At 43.3% G+C, this 12835-nt stretch overlaps 1 protein-coding gene across 14 annotated transcripts in view; it reads right to left on the bottom strand.

Annotated features, from left to right (window-relative positions):
* VSTM4 (V-set and transmembrane domain containing 4) overlaps positions 1–12835 on the bottom strand; it is a 107110-nt gene that overhangs the window by 38017 nt on the left and 56258 nt on the right. For 3 of the 14 annotated variants that reach the window (XR_012020968.1, XR_012020966.1, XR_012020967.1), the window contains exon 6: positions 126–225. The exons of the other annotated variants lie outside the window; for them this stretch is intronic. The gene's annotated coding sequence lies outside the window, so the exon portion shown is untranslated. The remainder of the gene's footprint in view (positions 1–125; positions 226–12835) is intronic. 14 annotated transcript variants of the gene reach the window in all.

Below are 12835 nucleotides of genomic sequence, written 5' to 3'. Positions count from 1 at the left end.
CAAGGGTGCCACTCACTCACGTGACTCTTGAAATGACTTTTCTCATATATGAGTAATTCATGCCAAGAATATAGAACCGTGTCTGCTATGCAATAAGCATTTAATGGGTCTCACTATTATTTTACCAGTATTATTATCATCATTACTGTGGAATCTCCTCTCAGAGTCCTTGAACAGAGAGCCAGACATGACAGTTTTCCGCAACGTGAGCCAGAACCGGTGCACCTAGAAAAGACCGGCAGACGGTCACGGTTGCATTATTTTCTGCTGCTTCCATCGTATGATGTCTTTGCATGCACATTCCAAGCTGTGTCAGAATAAAGCTGCTCCTCTCTGAGGGAGTTGCCAAGGCATCTCTCTGTCCACAGCCTCCATGACCTTGTATTATACATGGTTTATACAAACCGAGAGGTTCTGCTGGGGCTTCTTTGTTAAAGCTCTTCCTTTGCAGTGCCTGCCAGCTTCGTGAAGTCTGAGCAGAGGCTTTGCAAGGCCACTGGTTTTGTTTGTGAATTTAAAATCTCAGAATACAGACTGGTAAGATGGGGAGGTGCTTCATTAATATTTAGCAGTTCCATGCAGTGTTCTCGTCTTGGATTGTAATAATGGCAGAGAGAAGTCACTGGGGTTACGTGTCCCACATCTATCGCCTGTATCCCTGGGTTGAGGGTTTGTGTTTGGGTGAGACTGACCCCAGCCATCCCCTGATCACCATGCTTGGTTCATGCTGGCCCCTTAACACTAAGGTGCAATAGTGTTTGCTGTCAGAAAGTGAGACAACTCCTTCATTAGGCTAGAAGGGAACGCACCTGCCACCATCTTTCTCTTCCTGAGGAAAGCCAGCCTGGCCTGAGGATATGCCAACCCTTGAAGGCTGAGAATGGAAGCTACCAACATAATGACACTGTGTCTCCTAGACAGAACTTCCCAGGGGCCCATCCACCACAGCACCCCTAGTTAGATGAGCCAGCCATGTCCCTTCCTGGGGAATTACATCTGTGCTAGCTTTCCTGTCACCTGGAATCAAGAGGTTCGTAAATAGTACAGAGGACTAACTATTTATCTAATAGTTGGCAGTTTTATTCCTGCTCCTAGTCTGGGGAGACTAATTTGTGCTTTGCAGGGTTTTATGAGGATTAGAAATAAATCCCATCAAGTGTTCAGAAGTGAAGGTGCAGGGGCACACGGTGAGTAATTACGAGGAATTAGCCCACAGCCACTGACAATCTCACTGAAACCTTACAACGACCCTGAGCGATAGGGACAAAGGCAAATTTGCACCCATTCTGTGGAGGGGAAAAATTTCCAGAGAAGCCAAATGGCCAAAGGCCACCAACCTGTTACGTGCCATGGCTCCAGCTAACACCAACCAGGTGGAATGCTTTTCATATCATACAACGAGTACCAACCAGGCTCTATCTCACAGGCCAGCCCTCCTCGTGCCTGCGTCTGCCTGGGGGCCCCAGCAGGACACTGAGCCTCAGAGCTGAGGTGGGAGAGCCGGAGAGGAGAAGAGGCACAGTAGGGATATCACGGATGCAGGACAGGGGCCAAGAAAACACAGTGCCATGTCTGCTATCCCTGCACTCACCACCTGGCTTGCTTGGGTGACTGTGGCCAGAGGGGAAGGCACTCAGCGTGTATGTGGGCTAAAACCAACCAACCAAAAACAACAATGGTTGGAGCCTTTGCAAATTGATGCCTATGAGCAGAGCACATGGACCTTTCAAAGTCAGGAGGACGGAGGGCAGATGAATGGCTATCCTCTTCTCTCTTTTCCTTCCATTGCCCCAACTTTCTGTAGAGTCTCCTCCTTATTCACCTGCATGAATGCCAAAACTGAAGCAGTGACCAGCAAGTCTGAGTCTCCTAGCATGCCTGGGACATTAGCCTTGGAGCCGGGTGGCCTGGGCTGCCATCCCTCGCTATTCCACCTCTACCCAGCAAAGACCCAACCACCATCCACATTCTTTGTGTATCAGTTTTCATCTGTAGAATGGGACCATCACCACACCCACTCATGGGGTTGTGGTGAGGAATGAAGAAGATGGTGTGTGGCAATGCTTAGCCCTGTGCTCATCTGGCATCTGGCCCTGCCACCTCCTCCTGCCTCTTCTCCCGGGTGCTCTGCTCTGAATTTCCAGACTACCTCATTCTTGTGGACCAAGTGCCTCTAGACCCCCAGCCTCTTACCCGCTGAACCCCTTTCTCCCCACTTCTGTGCACTGCCCTCCCCCAACCCCCTTCTGGAACACTCTTACCCCTTCTTCTATACTTCGCCCAAATTTCATCTCCAGGAAGTTTCCCTACTATTCACCAACCCCAAAGACGGGGTTAGGAGCACCTCTTCTGGGTGCTGGTGTCAGCTTTGTGGGTACCACATGGGTCTACCACAGTTTTGCTTCTCTAGTTCTCCCATTTGACGTGGACCTCAAAGGCATGGGCTGTGTGTTATTTCATCCTTGCCCTAGGGCCTGACAAGAAGTCCTTTATAGAGGAATCACTCATAAATATTTCATAAGTATGATCGAATAATAACAGAACCACTTGCACAGAGCTCACCATTTGCCAGGACAGTTAGAAGCACTTTATACAGACTAATTCAGTCAATCCTCCCAATACCACTATGTGCTAGGGCTATCTTTGCCCCAATTTCATCAGAGAGGTAGAAAACCTAGTCAAAGGTACATAGCAATCAGCGCCAGAGTCCAGATTTGAAACAGCAGCCTGGCCCCAGAATCTTTAAACATCACAGATTACCTTCCACAGAAGAAACAAATTCTGTAATACTACCACTCTGCAATATTATGAAAGTGAAGCAAGTAGTTACATATCTGACTTTAGAGTTGATATGTTTACATTCTCTTTGAAATCATTTCTGCCTTCATGCTAAGATCCTGAATAAATCAATTATTAATTAAATCTCATAAATTATTAATTAATTCTTTGACTGCAGGGGTATGTTTTTAAAAAAAATCTCTGATGGTTCAGAAAAAAATTAAAAAATGCTTTAAACTAAGCTCACAAACCACAGTAATCCTGTGCCTGTAATTTATCCAACATATAGTCTGTGCTCCTGTTTATCCATGAAGAAGCATACACACCAGAAAACATGAAGAAAGCTCAGATTCCTTCTGTCATAACTGCTGTTGGCATGGGGAATACGTTGTCCACTTCAATGTCTCCCATTTACAAATATTTTATTATCTCAAACTCATAAGAAGAGGCCAAGCAACAGGTCAGGAAATCTACTGACTAGGAATTGCTTTTTCAGTGCCCATGTCCATCTTCTAGGCAACTTTCTTGAACTTGACCCACAGGAAAGAAGGCATCTGAATCCATGGAAGAAGTGTCATGATGTAGGGACACACCACATCTCTATGCAGTTGGTGGCATTTCATTTTAAATCTGACTTTCCAGGACCTTTTGGAGCAGTTTCATGCTCACCCATTGAGCAGCTTTCAGGGAGCTGCCTTTCCCTAGGGAAGGCACTTTCAAAAGAGCTTGCAGAACCTTGAAATGCTCCCTATGACCCAGCCTTCTCCTCCGGAAAAGCCCTTAGCCATGGGAAAGGAACAGCCTCCCAACCCCAAAGTCAGCACCACCCCTCCCAAGAGATGGCAACTTCCAACTTCTGGAATGACACACGTTCAAGAGGAGACTCGTTTTCCTTCTGTATGAACTTCTCACAATAAGTCATGGAATCCCCTGGGGTCTCCAGGTTCTGCCCTAGTCATTTGGCAGGCCTTCTCGTGGTGACCACAGCCTCAGCACCAGCATGGCCTCTTCCTGAGGGTCCCTCTCCTGCCTGGGGGTTTCTGTTCCTGGCATCTTGCCCTAGCCCTATGCCCTTCCTCCCTTAGGAGGAAGTGGTCAGAAAACAGAGAAGCACATTTGTGCTGTTAATAGCTTGAGATTCTAACAGCCCAGCCTCCCACTGCCATAGCACAGATGGAGCCAGGACGTGGGAGCCCCCGGCACCACAGGGACAGGAAAAGCCTGGGTTCCAGAAATGGAGCACAGTTCAGGCCAGAACTAGCTGAAAGGCAAGGACTAACCAGTTTATTAGCTAGGCACCGTGGCAGGGGATCTCGGCTGTATTAAGGTCAAATTAGCCTGAGGTTCTAATCAGGAAAATGAATACAAATCAGTAGGGCACCTCTGTATGGCCTGAGGTGTAGTGGAGTAAAGACAAGCCTTCCAGAGGTTGATCTGTGGGCTGTCCCAACAAGAGACAGGCCCATGGAGACAGCTTGACTCCATCACTCAAACAGACTCACTAATAGCACCAGCTGGTAGAGGGGCAGCATCTGAGTTGGACTCTAAGGTCACCCCTGATGTCTGGTTAGGTATCCCATGACTGGGGAAGACCAAACTCTAATGCCCAACAGGCTGGGGTAACCCCCTCACTATACTTGCAGCCTTAGCACTGGCTCAGAATAGGGGCAACCCAAGGGCAAACAAATACTTAGGAGGGGAAGGCAGGATCCCAAACACTGGGCACTGTTGCTAACAATGAAAACCCAGACAGTAGACCACAGCAAGCAAATCGTGAGAAGCACTTGCAGGCTGGCCCCTCACAGCTTCTGAGTTCCCCAGCCATAACGTCCCCCCATAACTGAAATGCCAGTCCTTAGGGCCCTGTAGGGTACCTGCTTTAAAAAAATATATCTTTATTGAGAGATAATTTAGTCACCATAAAACTCATTGATCTTAAGTGTACAATTCAATAATTTTTGGTACATTTATAAAGTGGTGCAACCATCACTACAACACAGTTTGAGAACATTTCTATTACACCCAAAAGTTCCCTCTTGTCCACTTATAGTTAATTCCTGCTTCCACCCTTCCAGCCCTAAGCAACTATTTTCTGTTCCTATGAATTTACCTTTCCTGTACACTCCAAATAAATGACCTCATACCATATGTAGTTTTTTGCATCTGGTTTAGTCCACTTAGCATAATGTTTCTGAGGTTCATCTACGTGCAGCATGTATCAATGGTTTGTTCCTTTTTATTGCCAAATTGTATTTCATGGAGTAGATCACTAAATGTTACTTTTCCATTCATCAGTTGTTGGCTATATTTAGATTGTTTCCAGCTTCTGGTTATGATGAACAAAGCAGGTGGGAACAACTGTATCCATGTCTTTGTGTGGATATATGCTTTTCATTTCTCCTGGGCAGGTCATATGGTAAGTTTATGTTTAATGTTTTAGGAAACTACTAAATCGATTTCCAAAGTGACTATACCATTTTACATTCCCAATGGCAACAGAAAGGGTTCCAGTTTCTCCACATGATCACAAACAGTTGACATTGTAGTGGGTATGTAGTGGCACCACACTATGGTCTTATTTGTACCTCTTAATGGCTGGTGAACATATTTTTATGAACTTGATAGCCATTTGTGTATCTTCTTTTGGGACAGATCCATTCAAATCTTTTTTGTCCTCTTTAAATTGTGTTGTCATCTTATTGAGTTGTAAGAGTTCTTTATATATCCCAGTATTATTTGTTGAAAAGAATGTGCTTTCTCAAATTTTTTTTTAAATAATTTGTGAAGGATTGGTATTTTTTTTTCCCTTTAATTCTTGATAAATTTCACCAGTAAAGCTATATGGGTCTGGGCTTTTCCTGGTTGGAAAGATGTTAGCTAACAATTCAATTTCTTGACTTATTACAGGTTTATTCACATTATAGCTTTTTTAAAAAATCAATTTTGGTGTCTTGTTGTTGCTTTTTGTTGCTGAGGCTCTGTTGTTAGGCCCATATACATTTATAATTGTTGTATCTTCCTGGTGTGTTGATCCTTCATAATTTGTAATTTCCTTCTTGGTCTCTAGTAATATTTCTTGTCTTAAATTATACCTTATGTGAGATTAATTTAGCTACCTCTCTTATTGTTACTATTTGCTGTTACTATTTGCTCTTATTGGTACTGTTCTCTTCCTATGGGTGCTCTCCATTCTCTGCTACTCATGCATGTTGCTTCAGCTAGAGATACACTTGCCCCAACTGTGACCAAAAGCTCAGGATGATAGAGCTATTGGATTCCCTGCTCAATCCCCCTAAGAAGGTCATCTCTGGGGGGAGGGGGAGGCAAAATGGCAGAGGAGTTAGGGTCCCCAAGTCACCTGTCCCCACCAACTTACCTAGATAACTTTCAAATCATCCTGAAAACCTACGAATTCAACCTGAGATTTAAAGAGAGAACAGCTGGAATGCTACAGAGAGAAGAGTTTTCGCTTCTAACAAGGTAGGAAGGCAGAATTTAAAAAAAAGGAATCAAGTGGGGGAGGGACCTTGGGAGGAGCTGGGCTAAGGCCAGGCCTCGAAAGCCTCCGGGACAGGAAAGCCCAGCCCCGGAGAATCAGGAACTTTAAAAATCTGCACTGGAAAAAAGAAAAAAAATCTGCACTGGATTCTTCCCCAACGGAAAGGCACTTAGGGAAATCAGGCAGAACTGCAGGAGGGGCAGTGGAGCCTCCAGTCTCCCGGAGTCACTAGTAGAGGAAGTGCACCCTGGGTAAGAGCACACCACAGACTGTGGGCCGATCTCGGTAAAGGGCTGAACCACGCTCCTGGCAGGGCCTCGAGGAGAAGCTCAGGCAGTGGCTCTGGGCAGAGGGGGCTGCGCCCTGCTGCCTTTGGGAGCCGCCACCCCGGGAGTACAATTCCAGCAGCACAGGCCCCGGATCACAGGGCACCAGGGGATCCTGTGTTCAGGATCCGGGGTTCTTCCTGAGACAGGTAGAGGCGAGGAGAGCACAGGACAGCGAGGACTCTTAGCCCCCAGGGGCCCCCAAGCTGTGAAGATCAGCACCCCTGCCCCCGGAGCATCGAGGCCAGTGTGGACTGGGAGATTGCAGTAGTTACTCTGAGAGCGGACTCTAGGGCTGGAGAGCTGGCTGCCGCCAGTGTGGTTCTTCTCCCTTGTGTCACCCTGTGCCTGGGATGGAGCAGCCCCCAGGGAACAGGGCCCTCACGAGGTAAACAGCTCCCAATGAGCCCTCCAGCTGTCAGGGGGGGGTGGGGCAGCTCCCCCAGGTGCACACACTTGAGAATCAGCACAGCAGGCTCCTCCCCAAGAAGACTAGCTGGAAGGACACAGGAAGAGCAAGTTATTGGCCAAGCAGCACTGGAAAGCTCCAGGGGAGGTCAAAGGATTTACAGTATATAGAACCAGATTATACCCCTCTTTTTTTTCCTTCCTTTCTCCAGTACAACTCATTTTAGCCACTCTGCACTGAGCAAAATGACTAGAGAGGAGAACTCACCACAAAAGAATCAGAAACACTACTCTCTGCCACAAAGTTACAGAATTTGGATTACAATACGATGTTAGAAAGCCAATTCAGAAGCACAATTATAAAGCTACTAGTGGCTCTGGAAAGAGCATAAAGGAATCAAGAGATTTCATGACTACAGAATTGAGATCTTATCAGGCTGAAATTAAATGAGATGAATCCAAACTGAGGTACTAACGACGAGGGTTAATGAGGTAGAAGAAAGAGTAAGTGACATAGAAGACAAGTTGATGGCAAGGAAGGAAGCTGAGGAAAAAACTGAAAAACAATTAAAAGACTATGAGGAAAAAAAAAAAGACTATGAGGAAAGGTTAAGGGAAATAAATGATACCTCAGAAAGAAGAATCTACATATAATTGGGATTCCAGAAAATGCTGAGAGGAAAAGAGGAACAGAAAGCATATCTGAACAAATCATAGCTGGGAACGTCCCTAATTTGGGGAGGGAAATAGACATTCAGATCCAGAAGATAGAGAGGTCCCCCCCAAAATCAATAAAAACCAGTCAACACCTTGACATTTAATAGTGAAATTTGCAAATTCCAAAGATAAATAGAAAATCCTTAAAGCAGCAAGAAACAAGAGATCCCTAACTTATATGGGAAGAACTATTAGATTAACAGCAGACTTCTCCACAGAGACCTGGCAGGCCAGAAAGGGCTGGCAGGATATATTCACGGTCCTAAATGAGAAGAACATGCAGCCAAGAATACTCTATCCAGCAAGGCTCTCATTCAGAAAAGGAAAGATAAAGAGCTGTGAAGATAGGCAGAAACTGAAAGAATATGTGACCACCAAACCAGCTCTGCAAGAAATGTTAAGGGGGACTCTGTAAAAGAAAGAGGAAACCCAAAGAAATAATCCACAAAAACAGGGACTGAATAGGTATTATGATGACATTAAATTCATATCTTTCAATAGTAACTCTGAACGTGAAGGGGCTAAATGATCCCATCAAAAGACACAAGGTTTCGGATTGGATAAAAAAGCAAGACCCATCTATTTGCTGTCTACAAGAGACTAATTTGAGAGCTAAGGACACCTACAGCCTGAAAATGAAAGGTTGGAGAACCATTTACCATTCAAATGGTCCTCAAAAGAAAGCAGGGGTAGCCATCCTTATATCAAATAAATTAAAGTTTATCCCAAAGACTGTAGTAAGAGATGAAAAGGGACACTGTATCATACTTAAAGGATCTATCCAACAAGAGGACCTAGCAATCATGAATATTTATGCCCCTAATGTGGGAACTGCCAAGTATATCAAACAATTAATAACTAAAGTAAATACATACTTAGATAATAATACACTAACACTGGGAGGCTTCAACACGGCAGTTTCTGCAAATGACAGATCTTCTAAGCACAATATCTCCAAAGAAACTAGAGCTTTAAATGATAAACTTGACCAGATGGATTTCACAGACATTTATAGAACTTTACATCCAAATGCAACTGAATACACATTCTTCTCAAGTGCACACGGAACTTTCTCCAGAATAGACCACATACTGGGTCACAAATCAGGTCTCAACAGATACCAAAAGACTGGGATTGTCCCCTGCATATTTTCAGACCATAATGCTTTGAAACTTGAACTCAATCACAGAAGAACTTTGGAAGAAACTCAAACACGTGGAGGTTAAAGACCATCCGGCTAAAAGATGAAAGGGTCAACCAGGAAATTAGAGAAAAATTAGAAAGATTAATGGAAACTAATGAAAAGATACAACCATTCAAAGTCTTTGGGATACAGCAAAAGCAGTCCTAAGAGGGAAATACATCTGAATAAAAGCATCCCTCAAAAAATTGGGAAAAAAAAATCAAATATGCAAGCTAACTTTGCACCTAAAGGAACTGGAAAAGAAAAGCAAATAAAACCTACACCAAGCAGAAGAAGAGAGTTAATAAAGATTTGAGCAGAACTCAATGAAATCGAGACCAGAATAACTGTAGAACAGATAAAAGCAGGAGTTGGTTCTTGGAAAGAATTCATAAGATAGATAAACTATTAACCAGCCTTATTAAAAACAAAACAAAAAAGACTCAAATTAATAAAATCACGAATGAAAAAGGAGAGATCACAACCAACACCAAGGAGATACAAACTATTTTAAAAACATTATGAGCAGCTATATGACAATTAATTAGGCCATGTAGAAAAAAATGGATGTATTTCTGGAAAACCACAAACTACCAAAACTGGAACAGGAAGAAACAGAAAAGCTGAACAGGCCAATAACCAGGGAGGAAATTGAAGCAATCATCAAAAACCTCCCAGGACACAAAAGTCCAGAGCCAGATGGCTTCCCAGGGGAATTCTGTCAAATGTTTAAAGAAGAAACCATACCTATTCTACTAAAACTGTTCAAAAAGATAAAAAGGGATGAAATACTTCCAAACTCGTTCTATGAAGCAAGCATCACCTTAATTCCAAAACCAAGGGATCCCTGGGTGGCTCAGCAGTTTAGCACCTGTGTTTGGTCCAGGGCATGCTACCAGAGTGCCAGGATTGAGTCTCACATTAAGCTCCCTGCATGGAGCCTGCTTCTCCCTCTGTTTGTGTCTCTGCCTCTCTCTCTCTCTCTGTCTCTCTGTCTCTGTCTCTCTCTCACACTCTCTCTGTCTGTCATGAATAAAAAGGAGAATTATAGACCAATATCCATGATGAACACAGATGCAAAAATTCTCAACAAGATACTAGCAAATAGGATCCAACAGTGCATTAAGATTATTCACCATAACCAAGTGGGATTTATCCCCAGGATGCAAGGCTGGTTCAATACTCCTAAAGCAATCAGTGTGATAGATCATATCCACAAGAGAAAAAGCAAGAGCCATATGATCCTCTCAACAGATGCAGAGAAAGCATTTGACAAAATACAGCATCCATTCCTGATCAAAACTCTTCAGAGTAGGGATAAAGGGAACATTCCTCAGCATCTTAGAAGTCATCTACGAAAAGCCTACAGCAAATATCATTCTCAATGGGGAGACACTGAGAGCCTTTCCCCTAAGATCAGGAACAAGACAGGGATGTCCACTCTCACCACTGCTATTCAACATAGTACTAGAAGTCCTAGCCTCAGCAATCAGACAATAAAAAGAAATAAAAGGCATTCAAATTGGCAAAGAAGAAGTCAAACTCTCTGTCTCTGCAGATGACATGATACTCTACATAGAAAACCCAAAAGACTCCACCCCAAGATTGCTAGAACCCATACAGCAATTCCGCAGTGTGGCAGGATACAAAATCAATGCCTGGAAATCAGTGGCATTTCTATACACTAACAATGAAACTGAAGAAAGAGAAATTAAGGTGTCAATCCCATTTACAATTGCACCCAAAAGCATAAGATACCTAGGAATAAATCTAACCAAACAAGTAAAGGATCTATGCCCTAAAAATTACAGGACACTTCTGAAAGAAATTGAGGAAGACACAAAGAGATGGAAAAATATTCCATGCTCATGGGTTGGAAGAATTAATATTGTGAAAATGTCAATGTTACCCAGGACAATTCACACATTTAATGCAATCCCTATCAAAATACCCTGGACTTTCTTCAGAGAGTTGGAACAAATCATCTCAAGATTTGTGTGGAATCAGAAAAGACACCGAATAGCCAGGGGAATATTGAAAAAGAAAACCAGAGCCAGCATCACAATGTCGGATTTCAAGTTGTACTACAAAGCTGTGATCATCAAGACAGTGTGGTACTGGCACAAAAACAGACACATAGATCAATGGAACGGAATAGAGAACCCAGGAGTGGACCCTCAACTCTATGGTCAACTGATATTCAACAAAGCAGGAAAGACTATCCACTGCAAAAAGGACAGTCTCAAAAAAAAAAAAAAAAAAAAAAAAAAAGGACAATCTCTTCAATAAATGGTGCTGGGAAAATTGGACATCCACATACAGAAGAATGAAACTAGACCACTCTCTTACACCAGACACAAAGATAAACTCAAAATGGATGAAAGACCTAAATGTGACACAAGAATACATCAAAATCCAGGAGGAGAACACAGACAATACACTTTTTGGACTTGGCCACAGCAACTTCTTTCAAGATACATCCATGAAGGCAAGAGAGACAAAAGCAAAAATGAATTATTGGGACTTAAGATAAAAAGCTTTTGCACAGCAAAGGATACAGTCAACAAAACTAAAAGACAACCTGCAGAATGGGAGAAGATATTTGCAAATGACACATCAGATAAAGGGCTAGTATCCAAGATCTATAAAGAACTTATTAAACTCAACAGCAAAGAAACAAACAATCCAATCATGAAATGGGCAAAAGACATGAACAGAAATCTCACAGAGGAAGACATAGACATGGCCAACAAGCACGTGAGAAAATGCTCTGCATCACTTGCCATCAGGGAAATACAAATCAAAACCACAATGAGATACCACCTCACACCAGTGAGAATGGGGAAAATTAACAAGGCAGGAAACCACAAATGTTGGAGAGGATGCGGAGAAAAGGGAACCCTCTTACACTGTTGGTGGGAATGTGAACTGGTGCAGCCACTCTGGAAAACTGTGGAGGTTCCTCAGTTAAAAATAGACCTGCCCTACGACCCAGCAACTGCACTACTGGGGATTTACCCCAAAGATACAGATGCAGTGAAAAGCTAAGACACCTGCACCCCAATGTCTATAGCAGCAATGTCCACAACAGCCAAACTGTGGAAGGAGCCTCGGTGTCCATCGAAAGATGAATGGATAAAGAAGATGTGGTCTATGTATTACAATGGAATATTCCTCAGCCATTAGAAACGATGAATAGCCACCATTTGCTTCAATGTGGATGGAACTGGAGGGTATTATGCTGAGTGAAGTAAGTCAATCAGAGAAGGACAAACATTATATGGTTTCACTTATATGGGGAATATAAGAAATAGTGAAAGGATTAAAGGGGAAAGGAGAGAAAATGAGTGGGAAATATCAGAGAGGGTGACAGAACATTAGAGACTACTAACTCTGGGAAACAAACAAGGGGTAGTGGAAAGGGAGGTTGGCAGGAGGATGGGGTGACTGGGTGATGGGCACTGAGGGGGGCACTTGTTGGGAAAACACTGGGTGTTATGTTATATGTTGGCAAATCGAAATCCAGTTAAAGAAATATACAAAAAAATCTTAAAAAAAAAACAAACAGTCACCTCCACTGACATTGCTGCTGAACATGAGCACTCCACACTACTCCAAGTCACATGAGGCCCCTTCTATCACAACAGTGCATCTGGTAGTTCTCATAGCACTCCCTGCTCTGAACGAGTTCACCAACCTGGGAGACATCTCTCCCAGGGACACATGCATTTGCACTCACTGCCTGGTAACTTCCACAAAGCAGGGATTTATGGCTTTTTCCTCATTGTTAATCTACTCTTAGTAGACAGTAAACCCTCATAATATAAATCTGCATTTTGATTTTAATAACAGGGTTTCTCTGGATCCCAAACTCTGCAGCAGTAACACAAAATAGTCAGGTATAGGAACTGTTGGGGCTGTAAA

This window comes from Canis lupus, chromosome 29, assembly GCF_048164855.1.
Source record: "Canis lupus baileyi chromosome 29, mCanLup2.hap1, whole genome shotgun sequence".
Lineage (NCBI taxonomy): Eukaryota > Metazoa > Chordata > Mammalia > Carnivora > Canidae > Canis > Canis lupus.
The sequence above is the reverse complement of the archived record's forward strand: the minus strand, read 5'-3'. Positions and strand labels throughout refer to the sequence as shown.